Source organism: Mizuhopecten yessoensis, unplaced genomic scaffold (genome assembly GCF_002113885.1).
Source record: "Mizuhopecten yessoensis strain PY_sf001 unplaced genomic scaffold, ASM211388v2 scaffold2213, whole genome shotgun sequence".
NCBI lineage: Eukaryota > Metazoa > Mollusca > Bivalvia > Pectinida > Pectinidae > Mizuhopecten > Mizuhopecten yessoensis.
In genome coordinates, this window is record NW_018404434.1 from 1,243,976 (window position 1) to 1,262,018 (window position 18,043).

Genomic DNA, 18,043 nt, shown 5'->3' on the forward strand with positions numbered 1-18,043 from the left:
GGGGGGCTAGATCTCCTCGCAAACCTTAAAACCACGCTTCAGTACATCAAATTGAGAAAGTTTTGACTGACAACATCTCCTTCAGTCTATCCTTCCCATAATGAGACGGTAGTCGTACTGGCTTCAAAATGTCAGGAAGTCCTTCTATTGTAATTTTCCCACTCATGACTGCAGCATAAGGAAATTTTGACACAGAATTGTTGGCTTTTCCTATCAAAATAAAATAAAAATTAACTGTAATGTATGTATGTATGTATGTGGTCGACAAGAATCGGATATATCTGGTCTTTTCTAGTGCTAGAATTTGATAATAAACGTAATGTACATGTAGGTAACATTGTATTAAAGCACTCAACTTGAAACAAGTATAAATCTGATACTCAACACCAATTACCTTTGTCTCACAAGCAAACTTAATTGCTTTAAAGCTTCTCAATACTTTTTAAGTTATGCAGTGGATACAAAAAGAAAAGATATGTCCACCAATAATTCACTTACTATTGGTTGTTGAAATTATCTTGAGCTAACTTCCTTAAATGGCCAACTTCTTCATCCTGATTTGACATGGACTTCAAATCTGTTTCTGAAATGGAATAACAATGCAGCAGTATATTAGATCTATACAAAAAGTAGAACAATAAGTATCAAAATTCCTTCTTTTTTGTAACAAATTTAAAAGATTCAGTGTAAAACAGTATGTTTACACAACATGTACAAACTATAACTGTTAAAACAGTCATGTTGGTTTGTCATCCACTGATTTCTACTGGTCAGATCAACTAGGTTTACATCTTTCACTATATATAAAGTGAACACATACTATTTAATTAGAACTTGTGGATGAATACAACCAATTAAACAAATAAATTAACCATTCTAGAAAGAACTCTTTATTTTTTTTGTTTGCAAATGATCACCTATAGAACACAATATAAATGTCTTAGTACTGTAACAGAGGTCATTATTTTTTTCAATGCCTCCGCCTGGAATCGAACCCGGGACCTCTTGCTTACTAGTCTTACGCTCAACCGAATGAGTAAAAAGAGAAATGTTCCCAAGCCAAGATGGTAGGAAGCGGATACTATTTTTCAAGGGTGACATACTCCCCCTCTAGGAAAGAACTAGTCTCGAGTTTTCCAGGGGTTATAGTGATTACTTTGCGAGTATTGCTGAGTATTTTTGTCAAATTTCCCGGGTCCCTACGTGGGCACCAATGTTACAGAGGTTTTTTTTCAATGCCTCCGCCCGGGACCTCTTGCTTACTAGTCTTATGCTCTACCGAATGAGCTAACGAGAAATTCTCCCTAGCCGAGACGTTAGGAATCGGCTAGTAATTCACCAGGGTGACACTACCAAAACATTTTTTTCTTAAAAGATCAGCATTGATTGACAAAATGAATTATAGAAAAGAGCTTTTTGTTGATTGCTTTTATTTCGAGCATTACTTTATTCGCAAGGGTATGAAATTGTAGAAAATATGTTTTTGCGAGTGTCCATTGAAGTACCTTAACATCATGTGCCATTTTGTTGTAATGTTACATGATCTGTGCGAGTCGGCTTGAACCATTTGTGTTTGTTTCATACCATGGAACTACAAGCTATCTCTCCCTCCTGTGAGGAAGGCTTTGGGTTCTGTCCCCTGGCCGAGACATACCAAAGTCTTTAAAAATGGTAGTTTCTACTCCTGCTTAACGCTCAGCAAATTAGGAGTGGGACGACTGGTTCGCCTGTTGTCAGTATAATGTGACCGGGTGGGGCGTCCTGCTGGGTGTCTTCGGCAGTATGTTTCAGTGAGGTAGCACTATAAAGTCGGCATCAGTTCCGCGCTATCACAAGGAGACAAACACGAACATATCGCAGCCTCCCAAAATACACACACATACACTACACGCATGCATCTTGCACACAGGGGAGGCCGTCCTTAAATGACCTTAGCTGTTAATAGGACGTTAAACAAAATCAAACAAACAAACAAAATCTCTCCCGATATACCTGTTGTGGTAGTACAGTGATCTGCCCCAAGGTGATGTGAAGGCCTACTTTATAGAGTGAGTGATAGAGTTTCATTGTTTATGAGCAATTTGTATTAGCTATGTATGACAGTGGTTGGACAGTTGTGCTGTAATTGGTCCAGACTCGAACAGAATTTTTAATTGGCCAACACTGATGTAACATGCCACAGATAAACATGATACCTGACCAAGTCACTTTAAACTGACACTGGAAAGAGACAAAATTTCCGCTATTACAAGAGCAACACTAACGTCAATTAAACACACTCTTCGTGTATAGCTAATCTAGATCATCTAGTTAATTTTTTAAGCCGCTCTTGGCGAGAGCCGGGCGGCTTATTGATTCTGTCCAGAGAACGAAATACCGAACCCACTTCCGTTCGGGGTGCGTGCGCATAATTCAGTCTTGCATGCTTCCGCTATATAGTTTCGTTATCGTAAATAGAAAATAGAATCTCGGACACTCACCTGTGGGTTACATAAAGTCTTCTGATACCCTTCTCCAAACAAAATGTTTTTCTCCGGTGCATTCTACGAGCGTGTGGTGGTGAAATTCGTGCACTTGGTTTGAGTGTTTTACAACTCGGATTGAGGTCTGAGGAGTGTTTGTTTTCGTGACTGATTCGAGAAAGCACATGTGAAGACTGTCAAGCATTGACTCTGTCTGTACGGTCTAGCTTTTTATATTTTGTAAGTACAAGGAAGAAGTAAATATATATACTTATAAACCGTATGAGCTATGAAGTATAACCCCTATTTTGATGTTTCAAACGGGAACGTAATATGACATATCGTGCTTAGGTTGATAACGGTAATACACCATCGTTGCTACCACGGACGTGGCTCTGAGACGAGACGATATGTGAACTGTGTATGCTTATCAAACATTTTTGTAACACAGCATGCTTTTTCTGGTGTATTTATTTATTAAAATGTAACAATTTAAGAACATGACACAACTGCTGCTTCTGTTTGACAAGAATTCGCGCCGTGTCAAAATATTATCCAATCCAGTGTAAGGGAAATAACTCTTTTGTGAACATTTGTGAGATTTTGTGATGAATTGTATATTCAATGACAGTAAATAAAGTCACTACATATATTAATAATTGTTATTAATAGGAATAAAAAATAAAGAAAAGGAGTACAATGTCTCATTTATCCATGCATGTTTTCCCACTACTGTTAATTATCCTTCATTTCACAAGCACAAAATGCACTTATTCTTTATTACCCATTCACCGATTGCCATTCTGCATGTAAATGCTCATGTCACATCATTGGAGGATGCTAATTTATGAAAATTTCAACAATGCTTCACAAAAGAGGAGAGGGAGAATCGTGTTTTAGACATCATTTAAGAGGTGATTGAATTTGGAAATTACAAAGGCAACATCATCACATGACCTGCTTTTCAATTAGCAGATTACAGAACACACATCTGAGGTATTATAGTAGATATTGATGCTCAACGTGTTACTGAAGCAATTAAATTTGAAGTGGTGAGCGGCTTTAATGTCACACTGATATAATTCTAGTTGTTAAATATTTGTTATTCATACCTAGGTTCATGAACTTGCTGAATGTTTCTTGCACACTTGTTTGTCCAAGGAATTGCAAACATTTTCCATGGCCTACAAGTAAAATTTGGTTGTCCAAGGATAGACATAGATAGACTTAATCAATACCGCACTGAGTTTACTTCATCAACTGTAATATATAATACAATGTACATAATTATTTGGAAAATATGATTATGTGATTGTTGCTCCAACAATCATGAAAAGAATTCTACTGACATTGAAGTATATATCATACTGTATATAGCACATGTATATATATGCTTGATCTTTTCAGGTTTTCATATTTTTCTTTCGTTATTAGTGACATACAATTTATTTCAAGAATGCCATGTTTAGGTGTATTAACCTACTCATATTAGATAAACAGTGTCAATAGTGATATGTGTTAAGTGTTCTTCCAATATTATTAACTAGTTGTCACTGCCAAACAGAACTTACAATAAACAATACTTACTAAACAATCAAGATGCTTAAGGAGACAGTAAGCTATTTTCTTCTTGTCCTCAAGAGTCCTTTCAGCAAGAGGGACAAGACTGCTGTCTTTGGCCTTCTGTTTATAGGCCTCCTGTCCACCTTGTTCAAGTTCTTGCCACTTTTAAGCCAAGGTTGCAAGGTCTTTTACTCCAACTGAAAGTAGACATGTACAATTATAAATGACACTCCAACTTACCAGTCAATAATAAATGCTTATAGATTCAATAGATACAAATGTAAAAACGAGGGAAAATATCATTTTCATGTTCCGGTCTTTTATTCAAGGAATACAGAAAAGACCCTACAATGTAAAGGAATAAAATATATAATTATCTAATCTCACAAGCATTTGTACATTACTATTTGATATATTTATCAAGATTACATATTAACTTAAATGAGAGCTCACATACATTACATAAATATATTTACTATGAACCACGATATGCAATATCTGGACATACAAATCATTACAGCGATATGCTGTTATTATGTTACTTGATGTATATAAATAGTTAATGATAAATTACTTATACATATAACATTTACATATACTTAGCGATCAATACATGAGTATTCTGACACTTACCCTGACAATGGGTCAAGGGTCTTAGTAAGACTTTCGTCTGGACTACCAGGACAATGTATCGAGTGAAAATATAATAAACAACTAATAAAGCAATGCTATATATTATAGATCACCTTACGATACATGAATAATAAAGACAACTGAATTCATTCATAAAACATTACGTATTCGTGATCAATTAGTGGACTTTACATATTTAGATATATAAACGTTGTCAGCATACAATTTTATTATAAATGATTCATACTAGATTGCTTACAATACAATACATTACAATACTCATTTTCCAGTTACCTGGTCCTCTCTGGATTTCATTCATTGCTAATTTTAATGTTAACACATTGTGATCGCTATAAGGGCAGTGTTTAATTTTTGTTTCTATGATGAAATTGTTGATGTGTGCTTCTGTAAGGATCAAGTCTATTCTGGATTTGGATACTCCTCTCTCAAAAGTATATTTTTCAGCAACTGCATTACGCTTTCTCCAAATATCCTCAAGTTCAAAATTTGACATAAATTATTTGAGTTCTACATTACCTATGTCATCATTGTTTTGAGAAGGGACTCTATCCTTGCTTTTGTTTATTACACAGTAAAAAGTCTCCCATAACAACTTTTTTGGAATTATAATTATTTTCAAAGAAATTATGAAGTGATTTGAAAAAAAGTTTTCTCGCATGTTCTTTATTGGGTGAGTATACATGTTAATGTTATGATAATGTTGATCATACATCTTATATTAATTACTACATGTACAATGTTATGTGCAGTAATTGTACAGAAACTAACAGAAACAGAAACAAGTAGGATAACAGGATACTAATGTAACATATAATGTAAAAAGCAAATATACACCGCAAAAGCATAATATACATGGCAGGCTTTATTATACTATAAAACAAAACAAAAATAATTTTGGCAATTTTTTTTATATGCAGAAAACTGACCAACAATGTTCCAAAGACGCTGTATGTTAAGTATCTGAGAATATGCAATACTAGATCAAGGACATTTTTAAATTGACAAAATTTTACACCTAATTGGGCACAAATAGGGGAAAAAAACACATTAATTTTGCAAAGTTGGATCTCCATTGCCTAAAATGCTTCCTACCAAATTTGGTTAAAATTAATTTCCATTACTCTTGGATAGAACATTTTTTAAAGCTGAAGAAAAAGCACGACAGACAGACAATGGACGCCATATGGTGGCCGCTAACTGTAGTTATTAAAAATTTGTAGTGAATTTTGTAAACCAAAACACTTAAAATCCTTCCTGGCCCTTAGTCAGATCACACCTTATTTCTGATTCCTAGGAAATATCCAAGCCATGAGGATGCTCCACTCCACATGCATTCTGACTATAGGTTCACTAGAAGATTTCTTTAAAACTTTTCGCTACCAGTGGCGTAGCATGCATGTATACCTGTATGTTCAAGCATACACTGAAATTTTCAGGAAGATTTTTTTTAATCATACATTTTTTTAATTTGTTCTTTTTTCATGATTGATATGGAACGTCCGTATCAATCGTAAGAAAAAGAATAAAATAAAAACAAATCTTTAACATTTTAGTCTGCTAAAATAGTTTTGTAATGCAATGTCTATACACATTGACAAATATCGAAGGTTTATAAAAAGACTACAAGAATTTCCCAGAAAACGGTTTAAAAAAAGTGTTATTGTCCGCAATGAAAGGTCACAGTTATAAGGCAATGGGTGGGGTAAACCATTATAACTTCTAATATTTACCAACTGGAAAAAAAATTGCTGGCACTTGCTCCACTATTTAAGATGGAGTTGATTCCCACGGCTAATGTCGCTCTATGGAAAGATGGAAAGCTTCGCTATTGGAAGTGGCTATTTATTTCATATTTAAGCTAAAAAAAAAAAAAAACTGCACATTCTGAATAATGTCTACTGGTACAAATTTATACATTTTTACTGATTTAGTTTTCATCGACATAACAGGTTACCTTTAGTATATTTCACAGCAGATTTTAGTTTGACACCTTTTAATTTTCTGAATAAAATACATGTATTTGTACATGGGCGGATTGGTCGAGTTGTTAACACTCCAGCTTTCCAAGCAGGCGACCGGGGTTCGATCCCCGAAGTCGCCTTACGCATGGAATATTAAGAGAAAGTGTTGGGGTGGGCAAGAGAAAGTGTTGGGGTTGGGGTTGCGGTATCTGTGCTGTAGCATTCAAGTGAGGTGACACTATAAATGAAATTCTACAAAACAGAACACAATACATATCCAGCACACACACATAGGGAGATATTAGCCAGGTGGCATATGACTAGTAGTTAGCGCCTGATAAGGCAGCTCCTGCGAATTCCTCAATATTGCATTGATTTATATATATGCTAATTGTATTGACTGTATACAATTGTATATCTATGTACTGTAAAGCGCTTTAGAGTGGCGTATGTTGTATATTTATTTATTTACATATCAAAATCAAGATAAATAAAGACCGGACCATTTGTTACCTCAGGAACTTCATTTGAACAAACTTGAATCTCCTTGTCCAATGGATGATTCATGCTAAAAATTGTCTGATTTGGTGCAGCCATTCTGAGGAGAAAATTTTTCAAGTATTTCCCTTTATATCACTATGTAAAGTTTAAGTCCCTAGGGCGGGGCAATTCGTGACCTTAGGGAATTTATTTGAACAAATTTTGATCTCCTTGCCCAAAAAATTCATCATCTTTCTGCACTCCGGATCCCGTGTCCAGTAAGGACACAAGGCCATATCTGGTCCCGTTGGGTATCACCGCCGTCTCCTCCCGTCGCACTCCCAGGTAGCCAACTGGCAGGAATTGTCTCTTAAATTTTCTGGCTGTCCTCCTGACTGCTGTGCGGGGCACCTAAAAAAATGCTTGTGTCATCCGCCAGAAAGTCCATACTGCATGCAACAGCCCTTCCTTTCCGTTCGGTCACAAGACACACCCCATCTTCTTGATCGGTCAACACCTTATTTGATTCCTCTGGAAACTTGGCAGCATCTATCCTACTTTCTTCTACTGGAGCTGGCAGATCCTATGGGGTAACAACCGCGGTGGTCTGGGGCTGTTGAGCTTCCTCAGGCGCCGTCTGGTTCCACCCCATAGCCGCCGCATCCACCTCATGGAGCTCTGCCTCCTCCCCGATTGTGTTCTCTGGGGAACCCTCCCACTCCGACAAGGGTGGCGATATCCGCAGAAGTCTTTCCTGCGGTGGTGTGGCGGTAGTCTTCCCAGGGAAAGGGAATGAGATAGTTGAACTGACGAGGGGTCCATTGTTCCTCGACCTCGATCTTTGTTGGGTTTTCATATGATCTCTCAGCCTGTACCGCCTAGCCTTCGTCACTGAGTAAGTGCATAAAGTGCAGCTCACTCTCTCTCCCTGGTCATTCCTGACGTGGTGCTTCAGCCGTGCTTGTAATGTTGTTTTGGTCAGATTGGTCTGAAGGCGGCCTCCCATAAGTAGGTCAACAGGGAGCTCTACCTCCCGTCCCAACAGCATCATCGCAGTAGTTTCTCCCGTACTCTCCTGTACTGACGAGGGTAGGCATACATCACCAAGGGCAGAAATTCATCCCAATATTTCTGATTCCTATGGACGACTTTACTTTACATGTCCTGAATTGTGCGGTTCAAACGCTCCACTAATCCGTCGCCCTGTGGATGGAATGAAGTAGTACGCGTCTTGTCCATCCGTAGTCTATCACACAACTGGTGAAACAGATTTGAATCAAATTGGCTCCCTTGATCGAAATGTATTTGACGTGGTACACCATAACGCGATATGAATTCCTAAACCAGGATTTCTGCTACTGTGAAGGCTTTTTGATTAGGAATAGGATAAGCCTAGCGAGTGAAGTAGTCGGTGACACTTACACATATCTGTTCCCTTTTGAGGTTTCAGGGAAATTAACCATGATGTCCAAGGCAATCCTCTCCATCGGTGCTCCAACTCGGTACGGGCTCATCTTTCCCCTAGTACTCCTACGCGGTTGCTTCCTAGCTTGGCATTCTGTTCACCGCTCCACCCAACGACGCACCATCTGACTCAGACCTGCCCAATAGAACCGTTCTTGTATGCGCCTCCTTGGTCCATATTTTCGGTATGATGATTTGCCAAATCTCTTCATTTGTTTCTTCTTTTAACCAGATACGGTATAGTATCCTTTCTCGCAACTCAATACGGTTCCACTGAGTCCAGTAGGATTTCACATCTCTGGACATAGGAGCTACCTCCTTCCATTTTGGACGCTGTCCAGACCCTTTCCATGGCCAAACATACTTAAGGAAATCATCTTTCTAGTGCTCTAACAGTTCTTGTAAGGTCAGACCGTGAAACCGTTCAAAAGTCTCCTTTGAACTTAAACTCATGATTTTGTTACTTTTCTTCTTGTCCTTCAGGTTCCTGGACCTTTATCCTATGAGTCTCTTCCAGCGTCGTACAGATTTTACAATGATCACAGGATCTCCGAGACAACCCGTCAGCATTGGCGTTGACCCTACCTGGTCTATGTTGGATCTGGTAGTTATCACTTCGAGCCACCTTGCCAACTGTCCTTCAGGATTTTTGAATATTCGTATCCAGTTCAGTGCAACATGATCGGTACGAACTTGAAACTCGGATCGATACAAGTAGTGATGGAAGTGCTTTATTGCTTCAACCACAGCCAGAAGCTCCCTTCTTGTCACGCACTATTGCCTTCCTTTCTTAGAGTTCGACTGAAATAACAGATAGGATGTTCTCCTTCCTCTTGCTGCTGTGAAAGAACTCCTCCGATTCCAAATTCACTAGTGTCGATATCCAATACAAATGGTCTCTTTGCATCTGGATACACCAGTACAGGGGAGGTAACCAAATTTTGTCTTTGCTGGATCTGGGGAAATTCCCTCTTCTTCAACCAGGTGTCCCAATAATTTTAGCTCTTTTTGCATAAATTTACACTTCTTGGGATATATTTTAAGAACCGCCTCCCCAATCTTACTCAAAATTTCATTAAGCCGTTCCAGATATTGCTCGAAGGACGCACTCCATGAGTCTCTCAAAGGTGGCCGCCGCATTACACAGGCCAAACGACATACACTGAAACTCAAAAAGTCCACTAGTGGTGACAAAAGCCGTCTTTTCTCTATCCTTGGGGTCAACTTCAATTTGCCACTACCCAGTTTGCAAGTCCAGCACTGAAAACCATTTAGAGCCTCTAAGTGTATCTAAGGAGTCATCTATTCCTGTCAGGGGTTATGAATCCTTCACTGTGACCTCGTAAAGCTTGCGATAGTCTACGCAGAAGCGTCATGAGTTATCAGCCTTTTTAACTAAGACAATTCCACTGGCCAATTGGGATATAGAGCGCTTTAAGCATTCGTTGTATCTCAGCCTCAGCATCTGCCCTTTTTGCTAGCGGTATCCGCCGGGGAGCTTGTTTGATAGGGTGAGCTTGTTCTGTTTGTATCCTGTGCTTCACTATTCCAGTCTTACCTAGGTCATATTTATTTCTTGCAAACACCTTGCATATGTTTATTGAGTAATTTCGCCACACTTTGTACTTGTTCCTTAGCAAGGTTATCTTGTCCCAATTTGTAGGTTAATCACTGGTTATCTGGTCACGCTCCTCTCCTTGGTGTCTCATGTTCCTGAGTCTCTTCCCTGGTATTGATGGATTCTCCTCAGAAGAATCTGTCACCTTGTCAGGGTTAATTGATTCACACTGGCAGTTACAGTTTTCTTGTGTATGATTTGTGGTTTATTGGTCAAATTCACCGAGTGAACCGGTACCATGGTTCCACAGGTATCAAACACGCATCGCCCCACAAGGGTTCCTCGCTCGATTAGGGTTTTACTTCCTGTTTCTAATTTGGCATTCCTTTCGACTGGATGATCACCTATGATTTCTGTGGGAACTCTGACCTCAGTAGATGGTGGTACTACCCCCTTCTCTGTCATCTTTATACGGAACACTTTTCTGGATCTCTGGCTTTCCAGCCTTTAAACAAAAAGCAATTAATATCAGATGTTATTGCTAGAGTAAGATTGTTTTAGCATGATATATTGCGTCATCTTATTATCTTGCGTTTCGGCGCTATATTACCAGTGTGACTACATTTTTCTACTTAAATAATATGATATATTATATATTTGGAATACCATTATATGTAATAGAGAACGTAAAAACACATGTGATAGCACCGATATAATTAGAAATAGATACAGTATGCCATAAGTGAATAACACTGCACCATACAGCTGTTACAGCAACTAACCTTCGCAGTCGTTATTGGTGCGGATGCTTTGGCGGAAGACGCTTAGCTGTTAATAGGACGTTAAACAAAATCAAACAAACAAACAAACAAAAAAATCCATTGTCGCACGCTCCAGTTGTGATTCCGCATCCAGGCCATCTCCAGGTACGACACAAGGCCCTCTAGCTCCTGACATGGAAGCTTAAACAAAATTAAGATATTCTTATATATTTATATATACTTATAATTACATTATATTATCACGGTCACACTGCATTGGTCATGGTATTTATTTATTTATAATTATAACGAACTCTGTTTAACATGTGATGTCCGTAAAAGAACTTTCATAATTGATATGTGTATAGGTATAGATATTCCTGTTTCGGAAAATAACAAACTATTACGAGCTAATAAATCATACTCAATGTCCGGAAACTTTTTAATTTATAACCGAATATTTCACCTTGGCGGTCAAACTCTCGAATGCCTGCCTTCTCGTTGTGTCCTGGCGGGTAGTCAGTCGGTAGGCTATACAGCCATGGTGTTTACACGGCGTTTGCTAGAAGCCATACAGTTCCCATTGCACGAGGTAATAAGACGAACAAAAGACAGTGATTGTAATGTGTCTTAAATAGCAATCTTACTCCGTTTGCTTATATGTTTACACAGGTGTATTTTAAAACGATACAACATGTAAAATGAAAAGAAAACAAATGTACAATGTGATGTATGTTTTAATTTTTAATTTTATTTCTTTGAATTAATTACATGAATTATCCATTATATACTAGCGGAAAAAAGAAACTGTGCATGCGGAGAATTGTTAAAGAACATGTATTACCAACAGTATATACATGAAAATTCACACACATGACCGAGTATGACACATACACACTATCCGTGTGTCAGTGACAGTTTGTCCTCTATATACTCCTCTCCCAAGAATAACTCAAACAATTCCCTGCAATTAGCCAGAGTGTACAATAGGGCGTCCGGCGTTTATTACATATATTACATATCCACTGACATGGAGATCGATCTGTTACACATAATTCATAATATCTTGGTATAATGAAGAGCCCTCTCTTACAACACACTTAAGTCGCACAACTGACCGTCAAGTATTAAAAACTAATGAGCTAAGCGAGCCACCCAACCTGAAAAAACCTTCACGGAAAACAGGAGGTGTACCAACCCTCAATGCTTAAAGCTCGGTGCGTTGGATTTCTATCACGTTAGCCGATATTCCATATTCATTCCCTATTATTAGTGTAATATAGATTTAAACTTGAAACAAAAAAAACAATAATTCTACTCATATAAATTTTGCTTGACTACGCCCTGGTGTCCACGGCTAGAATGACCAATACCTCGTTTGCCCTACCACACTTTCCTACCTTGCACGTGCGTACAACGCGTCACTCTCTCATTGGACAATAAATCAGACCTACGATACCCGACGAAAACACCCGAATACCGTACCTATAGGACAATTATTTTCCGCTATTCTCCGAAACGCGGAAAATATGAAAGTCCTCTATATACTCCTCTCCCAAGAATAACTCAAACAATTCACTGCAATTAGCCAGAGTGTACAATAGACAATAAAAGAACGGGCTTTAAAGACCTAACTTCTGCGTTACCTGTAGCCTACGCGCCAAAGAGTCGGCAACGTAACCATCCTTTGCGACGTCGGTTTTCCACCGCCCGTGCCTTTTCCAGCACCTGTCATTTACGTCGCTGTTGGCTGCCTGAGTAGCGCCACCTGCCCTTAAAGAATGCAAACCCCAATTCAGGCTCCCGTCCATTTCCTTCAACCTTTTGACTATACATTCTCTTGCACGTGTATAACTGAGTGGCTTACATTTGGAAACAGGCTTACATGCACTTCCACTTCTAACAAAAGGCGTGAAAAGGAAATCATCGGGTTTCTCTGAATTCCTCAACTTTGTATATCTCTGAAGCATACGATATGGGCACGCCACTGTCTCACCCTTTGAAATGACAACCTCGCTCCCGAACCTATACTGATCGGTTTTACTTTTCTCAATATTAAGGCTCACATACGCTTCCTTAAACTTTACGTCTTTCATGCGCAACCTACTTAGCTCGTCAAATCTCAGAAACCCTGCAAAACTAACTACTATCATTGTCAAATCCCTGATTATTAAAGCATCATTACTGTCTTTATATTTCTGGCACAGCTGTACCAATAAATCAGATGAAACACAGTCTTTCTTCACACGCGGGGTCCTTTCCTGACGTTTGGCTGCCTCCACCATGTTCTTGACGAAACCGTTCTCTGTAGGATCTGGTAAATTGCTAATACTATGGGCCCATTTAATAGCATACACGGAGGAGCTAACGACGTTGTAAGAGCTCCCTTTGTCTAATAGATAGGTCACATATAAAGCCACGTGTATAGGCTGGGCCGGTCAAGCACACGCGTTTTCCCGAACAATGAAATCCTCCCATTTCCGGAAATATGAAAAATATTTTGACACAGTACTTTCGCTCCTTGCTTGGAGTAAATAATAGGACATTTTCCCGGATAAGCCCAACAATCGTGGACTAGATACGCCTGCTGATTCCGTTGCCTTCTGTACTGTTGACGACAGCTTTAAACCTGCAATTCAAACAAAAACATCCTTTTATAATCAAAATACTATTATCAGTGCCACCATTTGTACCCTACCTTTCTCAAATATCCCGTTTTTCCCTTTTCCCTTGACCACGACCTTCGCAGGCAATATTCGATGTTCCTTAATGAAACTGGCGAAATTCCCGTCTGAAGGAGCCAAAACCGGCCAAAAGGGAGCTGAAGTCCAATAAGGCACTATCAAAGTGCCCCTGGCCTTCTCGTCAATCATTTTATTGATGACTTTTGGCACCAAACGGGGAGGCGGAACTAGCCAATTATTAATCCCACCCCAAGGCTGTAAAAGACCATCTATCCTTGAAGTACCCGGGCACCACCACCGGGAATTAAAAATTTCGCATTTGGCATTATAGGAGCTTGCAAACCTGTCCACCAGAAAAGGTCCCCAAGCCTTGTTAAAAAAATTGAAAACTGACAAGTGAATCCCCCAATCTTCTGTATCTCCCGCTTTGCTGTATGAATCAGCGACCTGGTTATGTCCCCTTGGGATCCAGGCTGAAACAAACTCTTTGTTCTTTCTTGCACACATCTCAAAAACCTCTCTAGCCTGTGTCTGCAAGCGACACTTCTTGCTACCGTTTACAAATATATTTGCCACATTTTGGTTGTCTGTGTACCATAACACCTTACGCCCTACCAGGCTTCCATAGTATTGTCTCACCATACGCCTCACGGCCTCCAGCTCTCGCCATGTAGAGCTCTCTGCCCTCTCTGCCTCAGACCAAACCCCAAGCACTTCGCTATCGTTAACATTCGACATGTAGCCTCCGTACCCTAAACCGGATGCATCGCTATACACCGCCACATCATGCGATATCCGCTGATCAATATTACGTCCATTCAAGAACCTTGCATTATTCAACCAAAATCTGACCTCGTTCAAAGCATCGTTAGTAATGTATATACGCGAGTCCCAACTAGCCTTTGCGAAAACATTAGCATACATGTACCTTGTCATAAGCCTTGTTGCTGAACCTATACCGACTTTCATAGATAGACTCGCCCGCCAATACACACTTTAAACCACTCTCCAGTTTATTCAATCGCTTTTCCGTTATGTAAATCTTTCCTTCGCTCATTTTCCACACCAAACCTAACCATACTGCCTCTAAACAAGGCATCCAGCTACATTTTTCTTCAGCTATTAGAAAACCAAAACGGTTTAAATCGACCTTGATTTGATTACTCAAACTAAGCGCCTGATCTGGTCTACCGTGACCTCCTAGACCGTCATCCAAGTACATTATAACCTTGTGACCTTGAGATCTCCAATACCTCACCAACTCTCTAGTCACCTTGGAAAATACATAACCTGCGGTGGAAAGCCCGAATGGCAAAACATTAAACACGAAGTACTTTGTGACCCCATCGAAGACCCAACTAAATCCCAAATATTGCCTGTGATCCGGGAAAATCTCGATATGATGATAAGCCGATTTTAAATCAAAAGAAAATAAATACTTTCCTTTTCTGAATAACTCTAGAGCAACAGAAGAATCTTCGAACCGGAATCTGAACTTATATAGACATGGATTGACGTACCTACAATCCAAAACTAGCCTTAGCTTCTTGGAATTGCCTGCGACAGTTAAGGGATTTACAATTCTTGGTTTATTCTCAACTTCCGAAATGCATCCTTTATTTAATAAACTCAGGATTTCGTTACTCACAAAAGAAGCATTTTCTCTCGCCGACTTGTTATTTCTGAGAACTGCCCCCTCCGGGATTTGATATAAGGGTAACTTATACCCGTATCGTATAATATCGAGAACTACTGGACACGCTTCGACAGCGTTATGATTTGGGGCGGCATCACAGCTAACGGGAGAACGCCTCTGGTGTTAACGGGAATTTGAACGCGCTACGTTACCGTGACGAAATCCTCCAGACCCACGTCGTTCAATTCGTGCAAGGGCAGCAACGTCACATTTCGCTACAGCAGGACAACGCCAGGCCACACACAGCTCGTGTCGCTATGGACTTTCTGTCCCAGCAGAACATTGACGTGTTGCCCTGGCCTCCTGTATCCCCCGATCTGTCGCCCATTGGATACGTCTGGGATGAAATGAAGCGCAGATTACGGGCATTACCTTATCAACGGTGACGTTGGCTGATTTGCCTGCAGCGTTGATACAGATCTGGAATACCATCCCACAAGCATTCTTGAACCGTCTGATAGGCTCAATGCGTCGACGTTGCAAGGCAGGCTTGCATTCAGGCAAACGGTGGACATATGAGGACATATGAGGTATTAACTTTGTGAACTCAGTATTGACTGACCCCTGCTGTGTTTACGCCACTCCTGAGAAACTTAATGGAATGCAACTGTTAATAAATAACAAATAAATTGTCCCTAAAAACCTTGTTGTTCTACGTCATACATATTTATTTTTATAACACATTTTAGGCATGCACAGTTTCTTTTTTCCGCTAGTTTATATATAAATTTAATTCATAATTTAATTCCAAATAATGGGGAGATGAGGGGGGACCATGAGGGGGAAATAGAGGAAAACATGAAAGATTCTTCTCCTTTTGTACCATCAATGGCCAAAGGGTTCTCAGTATAAACAGAGGGCATGGCCCCCTTGGGGCAGAGGGGCGGGGCCAAATAGGGGGAAAATAGGTAAAACTTTAAAAAAAATTCTTCTCAAACAATATAAGGATTTTGACCAAATTTGTTCTTCAGCTTCTTGGGACAAAGGAGAAGCTCGTTTGTATAAACGGAGGGTGCGGCCCCTCTGGGGGCAGAGGGGCGGGCCCAATCGGGGAAATTGAGAGAGAAAAAATATCCTACTGTTCAAGTGAGTCTCATGTGTCCCCTTTTCTGTACTTCAGGAAACCGTCTACCTATTTCACTACTGTGAAGTTTTTCATGAAAGATAACTCTTACATGTCCTTAAATAACCTTAGCTGTAAATAGGACTTTCAACAAAATAAAACCAAAACTTACATGCAATTACTATGTGTGTATCGTTTTATTATAAAATGTAATTTTTTAATCGTTTATAGATAATTAATTTTACACAATTTCAGCATTTATTAAATTGATATACATTAATGCAATACTAATCTCTATCAGTATCATTTTAATTGAGATTATTTTGCAAAATATTCTGTCTTTGTTATTTTTTTCAAATTTCCATTTAAAATCCATAAAATTCTTACAACTTATATTTTTTTGTGGCAGAAAATTGTCTTTACTTCAAAGCAATATAACTACAAAATTTGAAGTAATTCTACTGAGAAATGGTGACACAATCCCATTACCTTAATAGGAGAGACATCATAAAACACACGACCGTAGCATCGTTATAAAATAGTCCTCTCCCTTAGTTAAATGATTTAAACAACATCTAACGATCAACATTAACGAAATGTTTTTCTTTGGGTGTACAATTGTCTGAAATCGTTGGATCGACAAGCAATGCGGAAGACATAACCCATGGTCTACCTATCCATAGGTATAGCTAGATTATCATCAGTTGGATGGAATGTTAAATATCAAACACGAATTGGATTTCTTTGGGTATACAAAATGCACCAGTACAACAAGTAATGTGTAGACATGATGGATTTAAATAAGGGCTGGCATAAACAGTCGACTATAACATCACTTTAAAATAGTTCTCTCCCTTGAGTTAACCAAACATTAAAGACTATCAACAGCTATGAAATGTTTTCTTTGGGTGAGCAATTTTAAAAAAAAGTATAAATGTTGCATCGACAAGAAATGTGGAGACATAACAAATGGTCTAACTATCCATAATTATAACACGATATATGAACTATATCGACTACATTCTTAGGTATACACATTTTCTTTATGTGTACAATTGTAAAAAAAAAGTTACATCTACAAGGAATATGGAGAAATGAAAAGTGGTTTACCAATCTATAATTATATATCCAGTTAAATGGAATGAGAGTTTTTTGAGAAAACAAAAAAACAATAATTGGATTTCTTAGGTATACAAATACACAAACATGAAAATAAAGATGCATATCAACCAGGAATGTGATGACATATGCATGGTGTTATACAAGGAACAGCATAAACACTTGGGACTGAAGTTTCTACGATGAGCCTGGTTTACAAAATACAAATTGCAATTGAATGATTAAAAGTGTAGAACAAAGTTATATGGCTTTATGTAAATTTTGAAATATCACAGATTTCAATTATACTGAGTATTTCACATTTAAAGTTTAAAGCTATACGGATTCAGGTAAACATGAAATATGTTTGTTTTTTCCTCGAACATACTGCAAAACAATTTTGTCAATTCTAATCATGTAGTCTATCGGGTCTTCTTCTGTTTCTGAGTGGGTATTTTCTGTTCTGTTGGTGGTCATGTGGTCGGTGGTCATGTTGCTGACGGAACTTTCGGATCATTACTACGGCAAAATAAAAATAAAATGTTAAACAGATGTTGTCTCTTGTTGTCTTCTGGCAGATAAGGCTAATCTTTGCTGTC